The sequence below is a fragment of the Gopherus flavomarginatus genome, chromosome 9 (assembly GCF_025201925.1).
Source record: "Gopherus flavomarginatus isolate rGopFla2 chromosome 9, rGopFla2.mat.asm, whole genome shotgun sequence".
Taxonomy (NCBI): domain Eukaryota; kingdom Metazoa; phylum Chordata; order Testudines; family Testudinidae; genus Gopherus; species Gopherus flavomarginatus.
Genome location: NC_066625.1, coordinates 25834648 through 25860952, shown reverse-complemented (window position 1 = coordinate 25860952; position 26305 = coordinate 25834648).

Genomic DNA, 26305 nt, shown 5'->3' with positions numbered 1-26305 from the left:
TGAAAGGTTGAGAACCACTGGTCTAGTCTGACCTCCTGTATAGCACAGGCCACCAATGCCACCCAGCACCAGCCCATTAAACCTAACAAACAACATTAGAGCAAAGTAGTACAGCCCACAGGAGACTAGATTATTACGTGCCAGAGGCAGACAATAGGAGGGACTCAGGTGCACCAGTGCTCAAGGCCATCGCAGTGGCAGAGAAAAGATTAAGTGAGATGTACCCAGATAATCCTGGCCAGTGACTCACACCCCATACTGCACAGGAAGGTGAATGCCCCCTCCACTCCCCCCAGGTCAGTGCCAATCTGACAGGGGAAAAAATTCATTCCCAGCCCCACATATGATGATCAGTTAGACCCTGAGCATGGGAGCTAGAACCAGCCTGCTAAGCACCTGAAGGAGAGAATGCTTTCTGTCTATCTTTTATTTTTAAATATCAAGTGGTTTAAGCTCACATGCCTGGAATTAACTAGGGTCTGAGCCTGAACTGTCCAACCTGAATTTTTTCTTTTTAAAGGTATTAACACCGATTCTAACTTTCATACCTATGAACAATATAGAATAAACGCCAGCCAGGTTGACACACAGAGTTGCACCTGTTTAACTAAAGATGCTATTCTCCTCTGATTTAGTGCACCTTTGTGTATGGACACACATAGTGGTTTAAATTAGGTTTAGTGCCAGGCAAGCTAAACAGATATAAACATGCCCACATGGGGATTTGAATTTGTTTAACAAAGGCCTGGTCGACACGAAGATTTTGTACCAGAGTAACTATGTCGATTAGTGGCGTGATTTTTACCAGTATTGTTATACTAGTGTGGATGCAGTTATATTGGTCTACAGGTACCTTACACCAGAATATCTTATAATAAGTTATATTGGTATAAGCACATTTATTCTAATATAATTGTTCACACTGGGGAGGGAGTATAGTTAATACTAGCATACTTAAAGCTGTGCAGCTTGTGTGTGTAAACAAGTTGGGACTTAAATTAAACCAGTGCAACTTTCGTGTTTAGACGAGCCTGTAGGTACCCTGAATAGCTGCAAGGCAGGGAACACTCCCAGCACAACAGGAACTATCAGGAATTCTAATTGCTGTGTGGCAGGTGCACAGCCTGTGACTGTAAATGGACAGATTCTGGAGATCTAAAAAAATGTAGCATGTGTTAGGGATACTGACAATAATTCTTTGTGGTAGACCGTTACTTGTAATAAAATAACTCACTGTCTGGCATCATCTGGGTTAAATAATGTCAACTCATGTGTGATAGATTGCCTGGAAGTTCTGATTTAATTCTGCTATTGTCTTGGAGATTACTGCTCAACAAAGAGCATCCTACGTTAGGCCTAGGAAATAACTTACACCCTAACAGCAAGAACAGAATGACCTATCATTTGTGTGAACTGACCCTTTCGAAACAGAGATGAGATCTTGTTGACATCTCAAATCTGGACTATGTTAGAACAGATGGAAGAAGGAAATATGCAGACTTTGCCTTTCAGTTTGTGCTGGCCCTGTTTGGAAAATGAAGACTGCTTAGCTCTACAGAGCACATATTCATCTGCAAACTAATCAGTCATCACAAACCTCCGTGAGGCAGGGCAGTATTGTGGTTATTTTATAGTGCACAGTGTTTTGATGTTATCAGAAGCTGCAAGATCTAACCCCTCCTGCACAGCCCTGAAGATTTACTTGACTGATTACCAAGTTTAGATCAAAAACAATGAGGAGTCTTTGTGGCACCTTAGAGACTAACATATTTATTTGGGCATAAGCTTTTATGGGCTAGAACCCACTTCATCGGATGCAGGTCAGTCTAACAAGATAAATCCATTAACAGCAGGATACCAAGGGAGGAAAAATAACTTTTGAAGAGGTAAGAGAGTGGCCCATTACAGACAGTTGACAAGAAGGTGTGAGTAGCAGTAGGGAGAAATTAGTATTGGGGAAATTAAGTTTACGTTTTGTAATGACCCAACCACTCCCGGTCTTTATTCAGGCCTAATCTGATGGTATCCAGTTTGCAAATTAATTCCAGTTCTGCAGCTGCACGTTGTAGTCTGTTTTTCAAGTTTTTTTGTTGAAGAATTGCCACTTTTAGATCTGTTATTGAGTGACCAGAGAGATTGAAGTGGTCTCTTATTGGTTTTTGAATGTTATGATTCTATTTACTCTTTTGCGTAGAGACTGTCTGGTTTGGCCAATGTACATGGCAGAGGGGCATTGCTGCCACATGATGGCATATATCACATTGGTGGATGTGCAGGTGAACGAGCCCTAGATGGTGTGGCTGATGTGGTTAGGTCCCTTGAATAGATATGTGGACAGTGTTGGCACTGGAGTTTGTAGCAGGGTTTGGTTCCTGGGCTGGTGTTTTCGTTGCGTGCTGTGTAGTTGCTAGTGAGTATTTGTTCAGGTTGGGGGGCTGTCTGTAGGTGAGGACTGGCCTGTCTCCCAGGGTCTGTGAGAGTGAGGGATCATCCTTCAGGATAGGTTGTAGATCCTTGATGATGCGCTGGAGAGGTTTTAGTTGAGGGCTGTAGGTGACGGCTAGTGGTGTTCTGTTACTTTCTTTGTTGGGCCTGTCTTGTAGTAGATGACTTCTTGGTACCCTTCTGGCTCTGTCAATCTGTTTCTTCACTTACCAGGTGGGTATTGCAGTTTTAAGAACGCTTGATAGAGATTCTGCAGGTGTTTATATCTGTCTGAGGGATTGGAGAAAATGCAGTTGTATCTTAGAGCATGGCTGTAGACAATGGATCATGTGATGTGGTCTGGATGAAAGCTGGAGGTGTGTAGGTAAATATAGCGGTCAGTATGTTTCTGGTATAGAGTGGTGTTTACGTGACCATCGCTTATTAGCACTGTAGTGACTAGGAAGTGTATCTCTTGTGTGGACTGGTCCAGGCTGAGGTTGATGGTAGGGTTGAAATCTTGGTGGAATTCCTCAAGGGCCTCCTTCTCATGAGTCCAGATGATGAAGATGTCATCAATGTAGTGCAAGTAGAGTAGGGGCGTAAGGGGACGAGAGCTGAGCAAGCATTGTTCTAAGTCAGACATAAAAGACCCTGTTCCTAGAGGAGCTCATCGGATGAAAACTAAAAGACAATCTTGCTGACTCACCTGTTCTTTGACAGGTTATAAGGGAAGAAATGCTCTATAGAACTAACTAGGACTTGTTCCTGCTCCCATAGAAATCAGCAGAAAGACGAATGGACCAATGGCAGGATTGGGGAAGACAAAACAAGGTCATGCATTACAAAAAATATTTTTAAAGAATTTTCTTTAAAGTGAATCAAAAAGGAATAGAGGTTCTCAGTTAAGCATCCAAACCATAGTCATGTTTGTGAATTGTGACCTTGTGTTACATCACAGGACTCAACTGGGTCCCTAGGAAGCATAATTTGTAGTTTCCATCCATAGGATTCCACACTGTGTCTAATTTAAGGCTTTGTGTAACATTCACCGCCATAGTATCCAAGCATTTATTCTGCAACTACTGCACATGAACATGGTCTTGGGTCCCACCTTTAAAAAGATTTCAAAGATCATTAGCAGAGGATGAATTTTCAGGGCTCCAGTTGGTATAAACAAGCCACATATTCTGGAACATTTTATTGCTTAATCTGGATATGTTCTTTGAGAAACTCCCTGTAGCACTTACCCTCTGGTACTCCAGTAGCACAATCAAAACCAAACAGCATTTCCCACTGTGTATCTTAGTTTAGAAGCTGCTCACACTCGTACCTTTACCACACATTTTTTAACCAGAAGCCAAGCTTTATTGACTGAGGTTAGCGTCTGTCCTTTACTAAGAAAGTGGTAGAAAATGAGTAATTAAGTTTTAACAGAAGCCAGGGCTTCTAAACCACAGTACAATTTAATTACAGAACAATTTAATTTTAATATCTGTTTCAATGGTTTAATTTGCTGTGAGGGGAGGTAGAAATGCTGTACATGACCCTGCTGATCTTTCCAAGAGCTGGAACCAGATTGTTGAGGGTTGAATGACTTCTTTTTTTTCCCCTGAAGGAAAAAAAATTACAAAAGTCTGATGAAAACATTCAAGGGGTGATATTACACTCCCTGTGGCTTCTGTTGAGTTGTTTTGGTCTGTCCCAAGAATCCAGGCTCATATTTTCAAATGTTAAGCAATAACATCCTTGTTGAAATCGACAATGGCCGGACAGTGTAGGAGAGAGTTTTGGGAGCATGTCCTGTTACTATGAATACACGGAGCTGGGACCTGTGAGAACATCCAGTGAAGCCAGTGGGAGACTTGTGCAGACTAATGACAGCATAAGGCAAGTGGAGGCAGAGTTTAGGTTGTGTGGGAACTGGCAACATAACTTTGTATTTCCCTAGTTTCCTAATGAGCGTGTGTTCTTTTGTTTGGTAATGCTGGTGTTCTTTTAAGGGAGCACGCGGAGGGACCCCAGCTCTGCATCTCCTGCTTTTCCAGCATTTGAGTTCTGAGAATTCACCTCACTCTCTGAGGGCAAGTCTACACTACTAAATTAAATCAACCTAAGTTACATCAACGTACAGCCACTGCAGTAATTGAATTGGTTTTACACGTCCACACTACGTTCCTTGTGTCGGTGGTGCTCATTTTCACCAGGAGTAGTTGCACCAATTTAACTGCCAGTGTGGGGCATTGTGAGAAGGCTTTGAAAGGCAGCAACAGTCGATGTAAGCAACACAATGTCTACGCTGACACTGCATTGACCGAACTACCTTAACTGAAGCACTATGCCTCTCATGGAGGTGGAGTTATTAAGCTTGTGTAGTGGGCGAGTTACGTCGGTGGGAGCTACATTTTAGTTTAGACGCTTGCAGAGACAGGCTGACGTAAGCTGCCTTATGTTGACCTAACTCTGTACAGTGTAGACCAGGACTGAGAGAACAAAGGGCAGTACAGGGCACACCTTAGCATGTTGGCCACAGGTGGGGTGGGGGGAGTGGAGGGCTTTTTCCTCTGAGTTTGTTTTCGTACTGTATTATCATCTGTGTGGAAGCACTCTGGTTTGGAGGGGAGCCTGTCAACAGGTCCCTACCCCAAACCCCCAGAGCCCTCAGAGGAAGGTAACATTTCAGAGGATGGCACACAAGAGGGAGCTTGCTGCAAAATCTCCACTTATTTTGTGTTGTCAGGGCTGTTCTGTGATGCTGCCTTCCCCTTTGCACTACATAGTGAGGCTGGGGGACAGCAAGGGACGGGGAGTATTAGCCCTTTGTCTTTATTCAGCTTTAGAATCTGGATCTGACAGTCCCAGAAACTCCCCAGACTGAGGACTATCTCCATTCAGAGTTGTTAAAATCTCCATAAATATATTCCAGACACATACAGAAGTGAGGACCAGAGAGTTGGTCATTTGGACCTGAGCACCCCCCTCCACCCCTCAATCTCTCTCTCTCCCTGCACTGAATCACATGGCTATCTATGAGCACTGTGTACAAAGGAAGAAATCCCTATGCTAAGAGTTGAACAGCTATGCAATAGGATCAAGCAAAATGCGGCTGATCACACGATGGGAAAAGTAATGATTAGACAGATATCTGGGCCCTTCTCTGTTGTGTCATTCATTTAACTTGTGTTGCACTGATTCCGCTGATTAACCCAGACAATACTCCCGAGACAGGCTGCACTGGCAGATTGGGCACATATCAAGCTGCTGAGAGATGGAAAAGAGGAAAATGAGAAGGAAATAGAATATCTTCAGCTTCTATATCCCTCTGGCCCCTGTGTTCTAGTTCAGGACACAGGCACATTATCCTAGGTTATTTAAATAAACAAATGCACTCAAAGAGCTGGTGATCAAGAGGACCTTATACATTTACTGAACAGAAATGCCTATTTTCTTTCTGCTGTGTATTACACAAAAAAGCCACTGATTGGCCATATCCCTTGAGCATTCACTTGCCTCTTTTCGACAAAACAATGTGGGAGGGTGGTAAGGGGCAGGTGGATGGAGTGGACAAACTGTTGCAACGTTGTATCCACTGTCAGATAGGCGTGTTTCACAATATTTGGATCCAGCAGTTAAAGGTTTAATAATCTCCAATTCTCCTGCACAGGAGATGCTGCGTTCCTAATGGACAGAGGCACCTGGCAACAGAGAAATGATGATACAGTGTCCCAACGAATGTTTTAGCTCATGTTTAATTAGGGACAGAACTGTGCAGAGCAGATCCAGAGTTACATAATCTAATTGCTTTTCTTTTCTTTTAGTTTAAAAGGAACACCCATCGTCACAGCAGAGCTGCTAGAGAGAGGAGTGTTGGCTTCTAATTAACCTGCTCTCTGGACTCTGACTCTTCCTAAAAGTGAAGATTATCTCAACAAATAGCTAAGTGGGTGCCTTGTGATTTTGCAGTGCACAAACACCAGGAATTTTGTCTGTCAACAGCACCTGATTGAGAAGCAGAATAAGGTGCATACTGTGTGTTAGTGAAAGCCTCGTATAAACTACTGAAAAGTAGATCAGATATTGGAATTAATTATGTTGATAATGTTCTATTAATAGTCAAAGCTGGTAGAACCAGGTCTTGTCTAACAGCATGTTAATGGTGCTTAAATTACTGAGGAAGGTCCACTAAAGTCAACCAAGTCTCTTTGAAGTATTCTATTCCCCCGACCCAAGTTATTGTATTCTCTCACTGGGGACAGGTTTGGTCACTGCCATGGAAGAAACTGGAGTGGGAACTCTTGAACAGTTTTATACATGGAACAGATGGCTTACAAGGGCATCTCTGATGAAAGCTATTCTGTTAAAATGATACTGTTGGGAAACAGATTCCATAGAAATAGGGAGGTAGGGTGTTCTCAGTGACATAAATTAATAATAATAATAATGGTATAATATAGGCAACCTTGAGTGGGCAGAAAATTTATGCACATAAATCTCCTGCATTTCAGTTGAAGCCTTCCCCGAGGACTGTACTTTGGCATGTCAGGAAGCCATGTGTGTTCCGACACCCTCAGAACTATGCAATGGACTCTGTTAAGGTCATCCAAGCCGGACAGCTGAAAGTTGTGGGAAATGGGATGAAAAGCAGCCACACTGGTCCTCTAGGCTGGGGGTTGAGTGATAGGGCAACAACTGAGCATCATAAAAGTTAAATTATAGAAATATAACAAGGCAGCCACTACACCAAACAGCATGCTAGACAGGGAGGGTGCAGCGTTGCTAGGGCGAGGGCAGGCTCTAGGCACCAGCAAATTAAGCATGTGCTTGGGGTGGCACATTTTCAGGGGCGGCATTCTGGCCATCTTTTTTTTTTTTTGCTTCTGGTGGCAAAAGGCCAGAGCCGGTCCTGGCAGTAGCAGGGCGTTGTGCGCGGGGGGCGCCCTGGAGCCGCTGGGGTTCAAGTCGCAGGGGACCAGCACCCGCACCTTGTGGCTGGGCCGGGCAGGCTCTGAGCGGGGGACACTCGGGCTGGGGGCCGCCCCCCTGGGCACATGGAGCCACCTGCAGGTGCCGTAGGGCGGCCACTCCCCAGTGCCGCAGCCAGGGGTGGGCAAAGCAGCCTGAGCCTCCCAGGGACTGAGGCAGGGCAGCCAGAAGCAGCAGCAGCGCCACTGAGGGCAGGGTGATGCCATGCAGGGCCCTACTTTTGGGGGCTCTGCTCCCTCTGGAGCTACCCTGCCCTGGCTCCTCAACCCCTTGCCGGGGCAGTCCCCCGGCTCTGCCTTCCCGGGTCCTGGCTAGTCCTGGAGGCGGGAGCCCCTTGCTGGAGGGACCCTGGGCTGAGGTGCAGTCCAGGAGCCCTGCTGCTTACCCTGACCCTTCTAGCACTGGACCGACTGGAGGCGAGCGGGGAGAGGGTGAAGTCAGTACTGGTCGGGGGGAGCCCAGGGCTGGGACGGCAGGGATGCGGGTTGGGGGGAGAGAGCCCAGTGCTGGGGCAGCAGGGGGTGCGGGTGGGGGAGGGCACTGGTGGTGGGGATGAGAGTCCAGGGCCGGGGTGAGAGGGGGCAGCCAAAAATGTTTTTGCTTGGGGCAGCAAAAAACCTAGAGTTGACCCTGGCTAGGGCCCTAAGAGCTGTCTGATGTCATATTCAGCTGTCAGTTGAAGACAGGCCCTCTTGTTATGACACACCTCAGCGATACTTCATTTCTGTGGAGCCTAAAGTCCACACACTTGCTTTCTTATTAAAAGGATATTGTCAGCTCAAATTTACTATTTGACCAAAGCATTTAGCCAGTATTTGGGATCTTGTGAGTTGTTTCCATTAGGAGGAGAGATGGATGCTAAAGTCAGATAACTTTCTGATACAATCCTATTTGTTACTAAGAATGAACACAAAGTCTGGTTTCCCTGAACCCAACAGGAATCAAAAAACGGGATTCAGTTTCTTTGCTCACAGTTCCAAGACTTTTTCTAGCCAGCATTGTGACCCAAAAGCTCTCTCGCTATTTTCTTTCTCTCAAGCCAATGTTGCCAGGGCTTTGCTGCCGCCTTCTCTATCTACTTCTGTTCACACCCACACTGCAGCAGTCAAATCACCCCCGCCCCCCGTGATTGTTATCACACCACTGGAAGACTCCTTGGACCACATGGCCCATCCACCATAGGCACCGACTCTGTGGGTACTCCGGGACTGGAGCACCTATGAGGAAAAATTAGGGGGTGCTCTGCACCCACCGGCAGCCAAGCTCCCCGCCCCACCTCCTCTGCCTCCCCCCAAGGGCGCCGCGTCACCGCCCCTCTGCCTACCTCCCAGCACTTCCTGCTGGGCTGCTGCCAAATAGCTGTTTGGCAGCGTAGCAAGCTCCAGGAGGGAGGGGGAGGAGCGGGAACGTGGCATGCTCAGGGGAGGAGGCGGGGAAGAGGCGGGGCCGGGACAGGGATTTGGGGAAGGAGTCGGAATAGGGGTAGGAGGGAGAGGAGTTGGGGCAGGGACTTTAGGCAAGGGATTGGAATGGGGACAGGGCAGAGGGTGGGGCCTCATGGAAGGGATGGAGTCAGAGCAGGGCCAGGGGCAGACGGGGGTCGAGCTCCCACTAGCAGGAGCAGGAGTTGGCATCTATGCCAGCCACTGCCCAGGCTTGCATGCAGTCTAGTTCTTGTGCAATAGTTGTCCATTGTTTCAGCTACCATTACACAAAGGGGCATTTAATTGTTCCATCATTTAGCCTGAATGGAAGGAAGCCATCATGTCTGATAACATCATTAAGGTGATGTGCTCTCCCAGCTCCCAACATAGTAATCTATTTACATGATGCTGATTTAGAATCCATCTGAACTCCAAGCATTCAAAACTCAAGTTATTTTAAACAAAACAAAAAAAGGAAATTTTGGATTTTATTGTCTTTTTTTGAGCTTTTATGAATCAGGTTTTTAAGCTTCTTCCAAAATGATGAGGGCTAGACATATATTTTTATTTTTTAAGAGAGAGTCGAGATTCTCCTTATGTCATCACATAACTGCAAGAGCCAGTGCTTAGACATGAGAACAAGATGTAAAACTGAGAGAGAATTACAAATCCAGTTGCACGTATGCTTCATGGGAAGGTTCCCAAGATATTATCAGGGAAACCCATTCTCAAAAACTAATCTTTTAAGTGTGTCTGTGCATGCTGGAAAGATACATGCATAATGACTTAGGGCTGCCTGCATAAATCCTCTGTGCACTGAGAGAACAGACCTTAAAGGAGCAGGCTGGGTTTTTTAACTTGCCCACAATGATTATCACTAATTGCCCTGTAAGTGTGAAGCTGCTCTTTCATATCATGCTGGCTGCAAGAATGAGGAAATGGCTGAAAAGTGCTGAATTTCATTAGCTAAAATAGGGCCAAAACTTGAAATTGCAGAAAATTAGTTTACATTAGTTCATGGAGCACAAATGACTTGTAAATTCAGAAGGGACATATAGCAACATCAAGATTTGTTTTCAGGGGAATGCTGAGGAAGTGCTGCAATATAGCATGAGCCTTAACAAGCATCCTCCTAATATCAGATTTCTGTATGTTTCCCTATTCGCTCTCCTGTGCTGCTTTTCCATCTCACACATGTACACCTCTCTCCACGCTAGTTCATGGTGTAGGTCCCAACCTGGACTGAAAAACGTTTGAACATTCTGGGACAGATGTTTCAGTCAGAGGGCTTGAATCTACTCTACAGTGAAAGTTACATACAGTGCCTGATGTAAAGAAAATGCTGCATACAAACTGGATGGGAACATTCTCACCAGGAAGGGCCCGATACATCAGCCTTTGCTCCCCCCACTTGTATTGAATCCATGGGACTAAGCAGGTATGAGAGGACTGGATGATCAAGGACTAAATAACTTTATACGGTGCTTGAATAATGGGGGAAGGGGAGGTGTAGGAACCTAGACCTTTGGCTCAGTGGTTCTGACAAATATATGGACTGTAAGAGGATTAAATAAAAGGGGGCATGAGCTACCAGCTCCAGGAAGACATCACCATAGGCCACAACTTCCTGAAAGCAGCATGTTGTGTAAACATTCTGGGATTTCCAAAGCTACATAAGAAAGTTGAGCACCCAACCACAACCTTAATTCTTCAATAAGGCCAACATTTTCAAACCTGCATGACTAACTTTAGTCATCTAAATCCATATTTAGACATCTAAAGATAAGTGGCCTGATTTTCAGAGGTGATGAATAGAGCTGGATGGAGAGAGGAAATATTTTCTCTTCTACCAAAAAAAAAAAAAAAAAAAAAAAAAAAAGAGGAAAAATTTGTTTTAAAATTTTCATAGGAAATTTCTAGACCAAACAAAAGTTTTTATTTAGATCAAAAAATTTCATTTCTACCAAACTGAATTATGCAATCCAAAACAACGACTTTTGTTTGGTTTCAAAATTTCCCATATAATTTTTTTAATTACATTTTCCCCGGGAAAAGTTTTGCTTTTGACAAAACCCTACTTTTCAGTGGAAACATTTTTGTAGTCAACAAATTTCAACCACCTCAGGTGCTGAACACCTCCAGAGATGATGAACACTTCTGAATAACTGACTACATGTTTAAAAGTTGCAAACATCAGATTCGGCATCTAATTTTAGGCATTTGAAAGTTTTAGCTTCTCTCTGTACATTTGAATGACCTATCTTCAACTTAATGCTGAAAATGATTCATGGCTTTTAAATCAGTTCACACTGTAGATGGAAGCACATCATAATTCAAGTAGGGCATGATTCAAAAGGCCACTGAAGTCAATAGAAAGTCAATGGATTTTGAATCTGACCCTTAAAAAGAAAAAAAGAGTTTAGTTACCTTGGGACCTGTTGCACTTAGGGTGATTTCCCATTTCAACACAACTGTAATTGTGTACCATACATTGTTAATTTACATCATGTGTTTTTGTTTTGTCCATTTATGTGTTTGTTTTCTATATTTTGCCATCACAATTTAATATTTCTGAAGCTGTGTATTGCACATATAATTTGCATGTCACTTTGACCAACACCACTTATATCAATGCAAAAGCCACATGAGAAGCTGCCTTTCACCCCAGCTGAGGCTGCAGCACCATGTGAATGATGCTATTTCTAGGAAAATCTGCATTTCAGTTTGCAATGTTCCTTGGGAACTCTCTCGATGAAAAGGTCTGTATAAAGCATCCTATGGAAAATTAACTCTAATAGAGGAAGTATATGCCAATAGCAATTGGGTTTACAGGGTTGCTGCCGTGTTGGTCCCAGGATATTAGAGACCAGGTGGTTGAGGTAATATCTTTTATTGGACCAACTGCAGAACTTTGTCCAATAAAAGGTATTTCCTCACTTACCTTTTATCTCTAAGATCCTGGGATTATCATGGTTATAACATGACTGCAAGTGACAATGAAAGAAATCGAATTTTGCCATCTGAAATGGAAACTCCACAACATGAAGAGGAAGGAAGCCAAACTTAACAGTGACATCTACTTCTTGAGTGAACACAAGGGAAAACCATCATCCCCAGAGGACGTACCATATAATCCTCTATCCACTATGTGCAACTCCTGATATGCTGAACAGCTCTGCAAGAAGGACTTCAGAAAAATTGAGGAACCATCTCCCGCACCCTCACATACTCCATAAGGGAACACCTCAAACAAGAAATCATCACATACTCCCACACATGGGAATGAAAAAATCAGGAAACCTACCTGGAGATCATGCACAGAAGTTAGTCCAATAAAATATATTACCTCACTCCCCTTAACTCTGTCATAACATCTGGGCTCAGTCCTTAGCTGCCCTCAAGAGGTGCTGTACACAGTGGAGGGTGGGAGGTGTAAAAAAGCCATTTATGGCTCCTCATCTCTAGGGCACACTATTCCTGTCCACATTGTATTTTAGAAGAGCTTCAAGGCCCCTTTAACTCCTATTACCTATGCCGGCCAGCTATGGACCCAAGAGGCTGGTATGCTAGATGGGGAATATCAGAGCACAGCAACACTCAGCCACACCTGCTTCATCCTATTTATAGCCCCAATGCACCCTGTAGGCCGGGGTGGGGGTGGAGGGAGTGCTAGAGATGTGGCCTAAGAGTCAGTTGTGCCAGCTGTGTAATAGTACAATGGAGGTTCTTTCCACTCTCTACTCTTACTGGGTAAATGGCAAACTTTGACAGACACAGGTGTGAACAGGCTCTTTGAACAGCACTGAGTAATGCAGGCAACTTAACCAAAAGTTGCCATGCCACACATCACAGGATACTACATTTCCCCAAGATGGGGCATTGTTGAACAATGTTAGCTGAAGGATGGTACCAAACAAGGATAATGCCTCCAAGCACTGGCCTGCTGAATATGCTGGATCATCACCAAGACAAAAGCCCAAGAGTAAAGACTTTGCTACCAGTGCTGTGTTGGAGTCCTCTTTCCCCTAAAACAGCAGGCACCCAGCATCCAGCTCAGGTAAGACATTGATTCTATCTCAGATGGTATCCCCACAGGATCCCTGTGGTGATGAGCGAACTCAGAGAATTGGTTTGCATTCAGCTTTTGCTCATGGCTAGACAGAGGGTGAATTGAGTCCTTTGCATAGCTAGCCTATGCAAATACATACTCATATTACTGTTCCCTTGACCTCCCCCTGCAACCAGTGGGGGTCTATTTTATCCACCTGCTGCATCTTGTCATTAACCTAGACTGCAAGCTTTTCGGTTCAGGCGGCTGTGTTTGTACTACCTGTGACAGTGATGAGTGGTGCCTTCCCTATGGAATATGAACTGGACCTGATATATAAATCCTGGCAAGTTTAATCATCCATAAGATGCTGCCATATAGTCTGCAACGGATTATTTTCAGAAAGCTGTTTTCACTGAAGACAAAAACTATTTTGCAAACCATGGTCATATTCCCTTAGACCCAACACCTTCGGTTAGAGTGGGATACATTTGTATTCTTGAAAACAGTGACACAAGAAATGAAACAAGAAGTTAGCATAAGAAAAATTACCAGGAAAAACACGCATGTGCTGTAAAAAGTTACCCTTAGTTGTGCAACAGGAAGCAGTTATTAATGAAATGATGTCATGCCATGTTGTGGGAGTGTGTTGAGTAACCACCTTCTTCATCACCAAAGTGACTGCATCAGAGGGTTCCCTGACACGAAAGAGAGCAGGAAAGGAAAACATGGACACCAGGAGATGTGCTGAAACTTTCCCAAGAGATTGGGACATACTCAATGGCTCTCAGTCCTTCCAGACTACTGTACTCCTTTCAGGAGTTTGATTTGTCCTGCATAACCCCAAGTTTCACCTCATTGAAAAACAACTTGCTTACAAAATCAGACATAAAAATACAAAAGTGCCACAGCCACTATTACTGAAAAATTGCTTTTTTTCTCATTTTTACCATATACATTATAAAATAAATCAATTGGAATATAAATATTGTACTTACATTTCAGTGTATAATATATAGAACAGTATAAATAAGTCATCTTGTACTGACTTCACCAGTGCTTTTTATATAGCCTGCTATAAAATTAGGCAAATATTTAGATGAGTAACTGTACCCCCGGAAGATCTCTGACTTAAGGCTTCCTGACCATCCAGTGGTGTTTCAATCATAGCACTGGACCTGCATTTGTTCTCAAGTACCTATTTTGTGATTTTCCTTATTGTTTGTCTTTTGCCAATAGTCTTTACTTTTAAATAAACAAAGAAACCTAGCACTTTTCACTGGCAGGTCACAAAGCACTTTTCCAAGGAGGCTGGTATCATTATCCTCATTTCAGCGATGGAGTAACTAGGGCACAAACAGGGGGGAGTGATTTGCTCATGGTCACCCAGCAGGGAGTGGTAAAGCTGGGAATAGAAACCACATCTCCTGAGTCCCAGCCCAGTGCTCCATCCTTTAGGCCTTACTGCCTACGTCAGTGAAGGCAACTGGAACTGGAGGCAATGACTGTGGTTACAGATATCTGTTGGTGCTTTGGGTTATCTACACGGCAGTGTCTCCCCCAGCCTCCCATGTTTGAATATGATTGTGAACAAATCTCGTTCACGTGCCAACACAAATCATCGTACCAGCCACCCCTGGCTAAACCCCTCTTCACAGCAGGGGTTAATCAGTTACCTGACCCAGTAATGAACTGGGTCTGTTGTGGTCTTCAGTGGCTGTTAAATTGTGGTCAGTGTTGTGTCAGCTCACTCAGTTGTTTGCAACACTGTTCAAATACTGCAAGGTTTTGTAGCATAGATAAGCCCTTAGAGAGGAGGCAAGTAAACTCTGACCTCATAGGAATCTGTGTCAGGAGCCAAAGGAGCAGTGTGAGCTCTCAGGTCAAAAGCAAACAGGGTTGTGATCTACTCCCCATGGGAGGAATGTGGTAGAGGCCTGTGCTGCTCTCCTCCCCACAGGGGAATGGTGGAGTGAAACATTGCAACTGCCCCTTGAGAAAAGGCTTCACCTTGCACCCGTACCAAGGACTGACTTTCCCTCTGATGTGACAGAAGGCCTTACCTCATAACAGCTCAGTGCAGGAGAGGTCGTAGAACACCGCTGCATTAACTGCTGCACCCCCGTGCTCCCTCCATCACTTCCTCTTCCTTACAAAGCTCAGTGGACTGAGTCCTCCACTAACAGATTAGCCTGAAAGACATCGACCTCCCAACCCTTGTTTTGGTTTTACCGCTGTATGCCAAGTCTGTGCCAGCTTCTTGACCGCACCTTTTGAAGAGTTTTCTCACCTTTGACCAAAGGCCTAGGCCATTACCTCTCTCTGTGACCCTAAGGAAGGCAGACAGACATCAGGTTCCATTCCTTGGGACTGATCTGCCATCTTGCATAGCTCTTAAACAAAGCCACATTTATTTGGCGTGGGATTGAGACTAAAGAAGGAAAGCACCCAGTATGTACTGAGCCAAATAATACCCACAGCTGAGGCAACACTATGGTAAGCATAGCTAGCTAAGGCCTGACCTCACAGTTACAATCTATGTTTCATTTTCCCCCTAGCAGCAGCATGTCATGTGTGTCTTTGGCTGCAGCCCCGAATAAGACAAAGGCTCTTTCTTGGGCCATGGCTACACTAGAAAGTTGCAGCGCTGGTGAGGGGGTTACAGCGCTGCAACTTAGGATGTGGCCACACTTGCAAAGCATGGCCAGCGCTGCAACTCCCTGGTTGCAGCGCTGGCTGTACACCCGGTCGAGCCTCAGGTGTAGGGATTCCAGCGCTGGTGATCCAGCGCTGGTCAGCAAGTGTGGACGCCCAACAGCGCTTTTATTGACCTCCGGGGTATAAGGAGGTATCCCAGAATTCCTGTCCACAACAAACCGGAAGAAAGGGAGAGCTCGGAGTTCAGTCAAACTGCTTATTTAAAAAACAAACACAGCTCCTGTTTGCTGAGCGAGCAGAGGCAGGCAGGGGAATTACTTTGGAATGTTCACAGCTGTTTGCTTGAAGAGAGAAACAGCACTCTCACACGGCAGAGGGGGAGGGGGAAGTCCGTGTTGAGCAGTTGCTTATCTGGTCTGACAGGTATTTAGAAGTACATAATTTACATTTAGTGAATGAGAGAGGAGTGGGGGAAGGGAGTTAGAACTTTTAAAATGATTGAAGGTAGGCACTGTGTGTCTTCCAGTCCTTAGAACTTGCAAGGCAGGGAGCTGAGAACAGTGTCAACTCCAAAAATCCATTCTGTCTGTCTCCTCCACGCTCCCTGTCACCTTCCACCCCACCCCCCTCTTTGGAAAAGCACGTTGCAGCCACTTGAATGCTGGGATAGCTTCCCACAATGCACCACTCCCAACAGCGCTGCAAGTGCTGCAAATGTGGCCACACTGCAGCGCTGGCAGCTGTCAGTGTGGCCACACTGCAGCACTGGCCCTACACAGCTGTACGAACACAGCTGTAACTACCAGCGCTGCAAAACTGTAGGTGTAGACATGGCCTTGGATTGTGTCTGTGTCTAACATCAGCAGCACCTTGTGTCACTGGAGGGCCACTCCTGCTTGTAGTTCTCAAAGGTTGTATCAATCCAAAGTATTCAGTCTTCACTGGCATACTGGACACTACCCCTTTTTCTGTGCTGATGTTGATACATAATTACAGCTAAGTTACAAAGAACCTAATGTTTCCAACAGGTTTTTAAATGCATTATACCAAGAGATACTTTGCATGTTCAAAGCACTGATGCTAACTAACTAACTACCTCTCCCAATAGCACTATAATAATAAGGTAGGTAAGTTATACTGGTATCGTTAAAGTGACAGCTGACCCTGAGTAGATGCAGTTATATCGGTATAAGAGTGCTCATATCGTTACAGCTTATTCTGTAAGTGGAAAAAGCTATAATAGTATAAGTTACCTGTATATCAGCATAACTGTGTTGACAGTAGGCCTTTTACTGGTATAACCATATTGGTTTACAAAAACAATAATAAAAATAAATAAATCATACTCTGAGGTGACATAATTTTATTGTGAATTAATTTGTCAGGGACAGAAGACTGGAATGAAGACCATAGTCAACAGCTTTGCTCATCTGGCACAATGGGGCTTTCTTCAGTACCGAGCAAACTGGTTGAAACTATAAGAAAGAACAATATTGTCAGACATACAGATGAACAGAATTTGTTGAGGAAGAGTCAACATGGTTTTAGTAAAGGGAAATCATGCCTCACCAATCTACTAGAATTCTTTGAGGGGGTCAACAAGCATATGGACCAAGGGGATCCAGTCGATATAGTGTACTTAGATTTTCAGAAAGCTTTTGGCAAGATCCCTCACCAAAGGCTCTTAAGCAAAGTAAGCTGCCACAGGATAAGAGGGAAGGTCCTCTCATGGCTTGGTAACTGGTTAAAAGATAGGAAACCAAGGGTAGGTATAAATGGTCAATTTTCAGAATGGAGAGAAGTAAATAGTCATGTCCCCCAGGGGTCTATACTGGGACCAGTCCTATTCAACATATTCATAAATGATCTGGAAAAAGGGGTAAACAGTGAGGTGGCAAAATTTGCAGATGATACAAAATTACTAAAGATAGTTAAGACCCAGGCAGACAGTGAAGAGCTACAAAAGGATCTCTCAAAACTTGACTGGGGAACAAACTGGCAGATGAAATTTAATGTTGATAAATGCAAAGGTAATGGGCATTGGAAAACATAATCCCAACTATACATATAAAATGATGGAGTCTAAATTAGCTATTACCGCTCAAGAAAGAGATCTTGGAGTCATGGATAGTTCTCTGGAAACATCCACTCAATGTGCAGCAGCAGTCAAAAAAAAAAGTGAACAGAATGCAGGGAATAATTAAGACAGGGATAAATAATAGGACAGAAAATATCATGTCGCCTTTATATAAATCCATGGTACATCCACATCTTGAATACTGCATGCAGATGTGGTTGCGCCATCTCAAAAAAAGATATATTGGAATTGGAAAAGGTTCAGAAAAGGGCAACAACAATGATTAGGGGTATGGAACAGCTTCCGTATGAGGAGAGAATAATAAGACTAGGACTTTTCAGTTTGGAAAAGAGAAGGCTAAGGGGAAATATGATTGAGGTCTATAAAATCATGACTAGTGTAGAGAAAGTAGATAAGGAAGTGTTGTTTACTACTTCTCATAACACAAGAACTAGGGGTTACCAAATGAAATTAATAAGCAGCAGGTTTAAAAACAAACAAAAGGAAGTATTTCTTCACACAACGCACAGTCAACCTGTGGAACTCCTTGCCAGGCGATGTTGTTAAGGCCAAGACAATAACAGGGTTAAAAAAAAAAGAACTAGATACATTCATGGAGGATAGGTCCATCAATGGCTATTAGCCAGGATGGGCAGGAATGGTGTCCCTAGCCTCTGTTTGCCAGAAGCTGGGAATGAGCGACAGGGGATGGATCACTTGATGATTACCTGTTCTGTTCACGCCCTCTGGGGCACCTGGCACTGGCCACTGGTGGAAGACAGGATATTGGCCTGGATGGACCTTTGGTCTGACCCAGTTGGGCTGTTCTTATGTTACCTTACCAAAAGCGAAAAGTTCATCTGTGCAGGAGACACAACTTTCTCCAGGGCCAGCTCAAGAAGTGAAGGAACTCCTTCAGGAACCATGGACCATCACAAACCTCACCACCTTCCGCTCCAAGTGCAAGGGGCACTTCTTTGACCTACCTTCTCTCACAAATGCTTAGTACATTTTATTTCTATACAATGAAAAAATCCCAGACAAGACATTCCACTCTGCAAATTTCTCCCCCTCAGGAAAGGCTGAGAGAACAGTGACAAGCGTTAGAGGTGATACGACTTTCCATTGTCACTCAGCCGAACCTCCCATTTATTCCTGAGCACGGCTCTGAACCCCCTTCCCCCACATTTACACTAGTGCTTATTTTGCCTGCATAATAAATACAGGATAGCCCAGTTACAACGGTTGGATAGATAGAGTCAATTCAGTCCGTGACCTCTAGGTGGCACCATTGTATGACTATTCCCACACAGCCTTACAAACCACAGATTCAACCTCAAGGAAGAAGGAAGCAGCTGCAACCTTGGAGAACCCTCGCTCTGTGTACTAATGACATCACTGATAGTGACTGAGGGAGGGAGGGGCAGATTCATCCTCCACAGGCTCAGGGCTGGCTTGCAATGGTAAATAGGGCACCACGTTTAAAGGTAGGATCAGCCCCCGGGAGAGGGCATCAGGCCAGGTTTCCACTCTCCTTAATATTGCGGAGTGCATTAAAAATCAGGTCACAGCTTTGAATTGAAGCTCAGGGCACCAGATCTTTGCATGGGAGTGGAAGTTATTTGGTTTGTTTAAACCAGACACAAGGCTTTGCCCTTCCCAATGTGGCCACTTTTATAATTATCCAGTAAAAGAACAGAAGCAGTTTCAGATGTTATATGCACATTTACTGCTCTGATTTTGTTTTGGAAAGACCTTGTAATTGGCCATATCATGTAGGTGCCTGGCATGCGCATATTCTTTCTTCCATCAAAAATGGCTTCTGGGTGCGGTGCATTTGGCTTTAATGATCAAGTACTTCTAGCACCTCATGCTGCACAATAGAAATGTTGCCCTCCACCCTAAGGGGAGCAGAATCAGGCAGAATCATGGTAATCATTCTGCTATTGGTACTTCAGGTTACTTTCCAAGAGGCTATTTGTATTGATGGCCTTTCCTTTTAGGACCCAATCCTGCTAACATTGAAGTCAGTGGGCATTTCGCTATTCATTTCAACAGGAGGGGACCATGACCCTTATGCTGATCCATGAGAAATGTTTGGCATATGGATGTAGTGAAAGAAATTCCTTTGTTTTTAAAGGTAGGAAGGCACAGTCCTGTAGCCTACATGACTCCAAGTCAAGAACGTCACGACTCATGGAAGTGCCCATGACAGCCCATTGCCTGTATAACCTGACTGGGCCATCATGACATTCAAATGTCTAGCCCCTTCTGCCTGAGGCCCCACCCCTTCCAGCGGGGCCAAAGCTGGCCCCGTACCGGTAAGAGCTCCATTTTACTTAACTCCAGCATGGGGGTGTGTCATAAACAGATAGTTAAGGGTTAATGTCTCTTTTACCTGTAAAGGGTTAACAAACAGGGACCCAAACACCTGACCAGAGGACCAATCAGGAAACAAGATACTTTCAAATCTAGGTGGAGGGAAGCCTTTGTTTGTGGGTTTTGGGTTTGGGTGTTGTTCTCTCTGGGTCCTGGATGGGACTAGAGGTGCAGCCAGGTTTCTGCCAATCTCCCTGCTACAGTCTCTTGTCTATTCAGAATAGTGAGTAAGTGAAAAGGCGGTTATAGTCTTTTAACTTGTTTTTCTTTATTTGCAAATGTGTACTTGCTGGAAGTAGCTTAAATTGTGTTTCTGCTGGAGAAAGCTTCTTTCTATTGTCTATTAGCTATAAAAACCCTGTATATTTACCATCTTGATTACAGAGACAATTTTTATGTTTTTCTTCTTTATTAAAGTTTTCCTCTTTTTTTTTAAATCTAATTGATTTTTTTGGGTTATCTTTTGTAAGACTCCAGGGAAGGGAGTCTGCACTCACCAGGGAATTGGTGGGAGAAAGAAAAGGGAGGAGGGAAGAAAAACCTGCTCTCTGCGTTTATCTCTGTATCTCTCTCTGGGGAAGAAGGGAGGGGGAAGGTAACATTCCTCTCGGGGTGGTGATTCAAGGAGTTGAATCACGGTGGTCTCCTAGTGTACCCAGGGCAGGAAAGAACTGGGAGGAAGAAAGGAGGGGGAAGGGAAATGGTTTATTCCCCTTTGTTGTGAGACTCAAGGAATCTGGGTCTTGGGGGTCCCCAGGGAAGGGTTTGGGGGGACCAGAGGGTATCAGGCCCTGGAATTCCTGATTGGTGGCAGTGCTACAGAATCTAAGCTGGTAATTAAGCTTAGAGGACTTTAGGCTAGTACCCATATCCTGGACGCTAAGGTCCAGAGTTGGGAATTATACTATGACATGTTGGCAGCGTGTGGGAAAGTAGAATCCAAAAGCCAGTAAGATTATTATTTTTCTTTTTCTCTGCTAGCTGCTTGTAGCAGAGAGAGGGTTTTCAAAACTACAGCCAGAGTTTTTTTTTTTTCCTTGCTCCGTTCTGGATGTGCATAGAGATTGCCTCAGGCAAAGGCCATTAAGTTTAACAAGGGTCTTTTGTTAAACAAAGCAGGCTTAAGTGGCCAGCAACAAACTCCAGCAATACATATCTGCAAATGAAAGGCTCTTTTATTTCTTTTTACTTTACGTGAAAGGCACTATTGCTAGGCAACAAAGAAGCAGCAGTTCAGGCAGTAAAACACCAGAGGGCACCCCAACACAAGAAAGCAGGAACCATGACTACCAAGGATGCTCTGAAACAGGAACAAGCGAGACTGGTGGCAGAGGAACAAATCAAAGACGCAGAGCACAAGCGAGACATGGAAAAAAACTACAAGGACTAGAAATAAAACAAAAAGAGATGGAGCTAAGAGAAAGAGAAAGAGAGGCTGCCCACAGGAGAGAGCTGGAGATAAAAGAGAAAGAGTTGGAACTCCAGAGGCAGACCCTGGAATTAGAACAGGCTAAGCAACAGAACACAACCAATCCTAACAACCCTTCTCAAGTTGTTGTTCCACATCCCAAGAAATTTCCAACCTACAAGGCAGGTGATGACACTGAGGCCTTCTTAGAAAATTTTGAAAGAGCCTGTCTTGGGTACAGCATCCCTGAAGACCAGTACATGATAGAGCTGAGACCACAGCTCAGTGGACCTTTAGCAGAGGTGGTGGCTGAAATGCCTAAGGAGAAAATGAACGACTATAAACTTTTTCAAACCAAGACCAGATACCGAATGGGGATCACACCTGACCATGCCCGTCTGCAGTTCAGAGCCCTAAAATGGAAACCAGATGTGTCATTCCCCCGACATGCCTACCACATCACAAAGAATTATGAAGCCTGGATATCAGAAACAAAGGTTAACAATCTGGACGAGCTGCACCTCCTGATACAAATGGAGCAGTTCTTAGATGGTGTTCCTTAGGAAATAAAAAGGTACATCCTGGATGGAAAGCCCAAAACGGTAATCGAGGTGGGGGAGATTGGAGCCAAATGGATGGAAGTGACAGAAAAGAAAAGAAAAAACCTACTGTCAAGGGGGATGAATACCCCAGGGGGCACACCGACAATAAACCCTATAACCGAAGGCAGCCCAAGACCCCACCTACAACCCAAGGAAAGCCACAGACGCCCTATTCTTCCACTCACCAGTCTCCAGTAACCCACCTCGACCCAGTGACCAGTCAGCTGGAAGTTGCTTTAAGTGTAATGAACTGGGACATATAAAGGCCAGCTGCCCAAAGAACCCCAACTGAGTGCAGTTCATTACACCACCATCACACCAAAGATCCCCAGGCCCAGATGCCTCTCAAATACCCTTGGAGCGAAGGGAAACTTTGAGAGTGGGCGGAAAGAAGGTTATTGCATGGAGAGACACGGGGGCACAAGTGTCAGCTATCCACCAATCCTTCGTCGACCCCAAATTCATCAACCCAGAGGCCCAAGTGACAATTTACCCCTTCATGTCACAAGCTGTAGACTTGCCTGCAGCTGAACTGCCTGTCCAGTACAAAGGCTGGTCAGGAATGTGGACTTTGGCAGTCTATGACAATTATTCCATCCCCATGCTACTGGGAGAAGACTTGGCCAACCAGGTGAAGCGGGCCAAGAGAGTGGGAATGGTTACACGTAGCCAAACCAGGCAAGCTTCCAGACCCATTCCTGTTCCTGAGCCGTCCACAGGGGCCCTGTCTGTGTTACAAGAGACCCAGACAGAGGTAGTGGACCCGGATCCCATGCCAACAACGGAAACAGCCACAGTGCCTCCAGTCCCAGACCAGGAACTGGAAAAGCAGCCAGTACTAGAACCGTTGCCAGCACTGACGACAGTGCTTGCAAATCCATCTTCAACCTCAACGCCAGAGGGCGCCAGTGAGCCTGAACTGGCAGAAGCAGCAGACAACCACACCTAAGAGGCTCAGCCAGAGCCTGAAATACCCCCTGGTGCACCAGCGGAGAGCGGTTCACCAGCAACGGAAACAACCCCATCACCTACATCGCTTCCAGAGGGACCAAGCCCACCCCTTCCAGCGGGGCCAGAGTTGGCCCCATACTGGTAAGAGCTCCATTTTACTTAACCCCAGACTGGGGGTGTCAGTGTTGTGAGTGTCAAGACCTCACTGTGTTTTCAGCTTGACATTTTCCCTGTCAGGATTGTTAACAACAGAGCTAGTTGAAAAAGGAAAATCATGAAAAAAATGAGAAATTTAAAAATAATTTCCATTTCACTCTTGAAATCTTCTCAGCTGTATTTCTCCATTTACTGTTTTAGAAATCTGATTTTTTAAAATCAATTTAGTCACATGGAGTAGGATTTTTTTCCTCCAAAAAATATTCAAAATCAAACATTTTTTCACAGAAGTCAAGGTAAAAAAGGGCATTTTTCAAAAAAAATCTGATTAGAAAAATTTCTACTAGCTCTAACTTTTATTTTATTTTGCTTTCTTATAGTTTTATTTTTTAAATTATAATGAATAAAATAAAAAAACCAATATCATAGACAAAATATTCACAGGAAGAGAAGTTCCATGGCAAATACACAATTAACGACTAACCTGATGTTCCAGAATTGACTTAACAAGAAATGGTACATATGGCACAAGAGCTAGTTGCTACTCACCTCTAACCATTACGTTCAAAACTATCTGCTGTGATGGGGCAAGGCCAGATGGCTACAGTAAAATACTGAGGAACAGGTATGTTAGCCCCAGGCTAAACAAATCCCTAGGACCGTGGTAACCAAATGGCAGTTGCTCCAGGTTAATCAAAGCACCTGGGGCCAATTAAGATCTTTCTAGAAGGCAGTGGAGATAGCTACTTTGATTAGAACACCTGCAGCCAATCAAGGCAGGCTAATCAGGGCACCTGGGTTTAAAAAGGAGCTCACTCCAGTCAGGCAGGGAGGAGCCAGAGGAGAAGGAGTGTGTGTGGAGCTGAGACTAAGAGGGTGTGCTACTGGAGGATTGAGGAATTATCAGACAATCAAGCTTTATCAGACAGCAGGAGGAAGGTCCTGTGGTGAGGATAAAGAAGGTGTTTGGAGGAGGCCTTGGGGAAGTAGCCCAGGGAGTTGTACTGTCATGCAGCTGTTACAGGAGGCATTATAGACAGTTGCAATCCACAGGGCCCTGGGCTGGAACCTGGAGTAGAGGGTAGGCCTGGGTTCCCCCAAAACATCCCAACTCCTGATCAGACACAGGAGGAGTTGACCCAGACTGTGGGTTCCACCAGAGGGAAAGATCACTGAGGTGATCAAATCTGCCAATAAGTCCAGGACCCACCAAGGTAGAGGAGGAGCTTTGTCACACTACCTTAAGTTCTTCTGAGGGACCTATTAATGTGGTATTGAAGCAGCATGCTTATTTAGCTTATTTAGCTTCCAGCATCTTCTTTCTGTTTCTCCAGAATTCTGATATATTGTTACAGGACCTGATCCAAAGCTCAGTGAAGTCAGGGGAAAGACTGATTAACTTTAGGTCAAGCCCTTTAATCTTTTTAAACTACTGCATCTATGACTACATCAATAAATAAGCCTGTGTGGGTGTCACACGCATGATTTCATTGATAAAACACATGGCTTTCAGGGTCTTTTCATTCAATAGAACAAAGAAATCATGATCTGTGTCACTTTAGTCAGCCTGCTGCTAAGCAAGATTCAATTACTTTCAATTTTGCCTCCATAGAGGCCTAGTATAGCAGAATGTGGGGTTTCAAACTATTACACAGTTTTTGATGTAAAATGTAGACTATTTGATTTCTCATAAGTTCCTACATGTCTCAATGACCATTTTCACACTCTACAGCTTATTCTGATATGTGCAGATTAATAGAATAGGCTTCTATGTCATTTTACCTACTGCTGAATGATTTTTGTTAGCTAGGTGCATGTACTATTTAAATATTCACTTCTTACATCAAAGCGATTGCATACCATGTGTGAATTCTCTCTAGATCTTGTCTGAAAATAAGTGTGTATCATACCTGAATCATTCCCATTACTTGTCTGGAAGCAGTTGCAAATTTATGTTTCACCAAAATGTCGTGTTAGAAGATACATCTCCTGAATTCCCTGCAATAGGTAAACAATGTACTGATACTATTATTCATTGGGACATATGATCAGCAATAGTAACCCTGCATATTTGTTGTATATGGAGAGCTATGCATCTGTTATATTTATAAGAGACTGTACAGCAACACATTGGTATTAAAAATCTAGATTCAATTACAAAATACTTTCAACTCCACTCACCATAGATCTAAAGCAACTGACCTGCTGGTGCAAATAGATGCCTTCTCTGGGAGTTCTATGTGCAGAGAGGATAAAGGAATGGGCACCAGGTCTCAGAAGTGTTAGGTCGCTGGAATTATTGCTGAGGATTGTCTTGTAACATATGGACAGCTGCTTTATGAAGCATGGGATGTTTAATTATTAGTATTCCAGTGGTACACAGGGGCCATGTCACAGGGCAAACTGTCCCTTAAAGGAGAATTGGGCTCAGCCTCACCTGTGTCATGCCTTCACTGAGATCAAGGTCCCACTGGGCTAGCTGCTGTATCTAAACAATAAGACAGGTAATCCCTGCTCCAAAGAGCTTGCAGTCTAAGGGTACATCTACACTACAGGATAAATTTGAATGAGCTTAAACCGATTTTATAAAACAGATATTATAAAGTCGATTGTGCACGTCCACATTAGGCACATTAATTCAGTGGTGTGCATCTGTGGTCCGAGGCTAGCGTCGATTTTTGGAGCGGTGCACTGTGGGTAGCTACTGTAAAATAATGAGGCCAATAACGTCGATTTGCATCCACACTAACCCTAAATTGACAGTAATATCGATTTTAGCGTTACTCCTCTCGTTTTGTAGGAGTACAGAAATCGATTTTAAGAGCCCTTTAAATCGATATAAAAAGCAGTGTAGTGTGGATGGGTGCAGCGTTAAATCGATTTAACGCTGTTAAAATCGGTTTAACAGCGTAGTGTGGACCAGGCCAGAGTAGACGAGAGAGAGGAAAAAGGAAGTAGTGTTGTTGCCACTCTCTAGGCCTCAGAGCCCGAGCTGCAGCCTGGGCTGTTTTTAGCACAGTAACCCAAGCTCGTGCCCGTTGACCTGGGCTTGGAGGCTCGCTGCCACTGGCAGTGTACATGTGCCTTAAAAGACTCATGTTCTTTGTGGACCGGGCACAGAAGGGGACTTGTAACACACTCAGCAGTGGGTTACACTTGCATGCATGGGCTACTGAGCAAGAAGGGCCAAAGGGA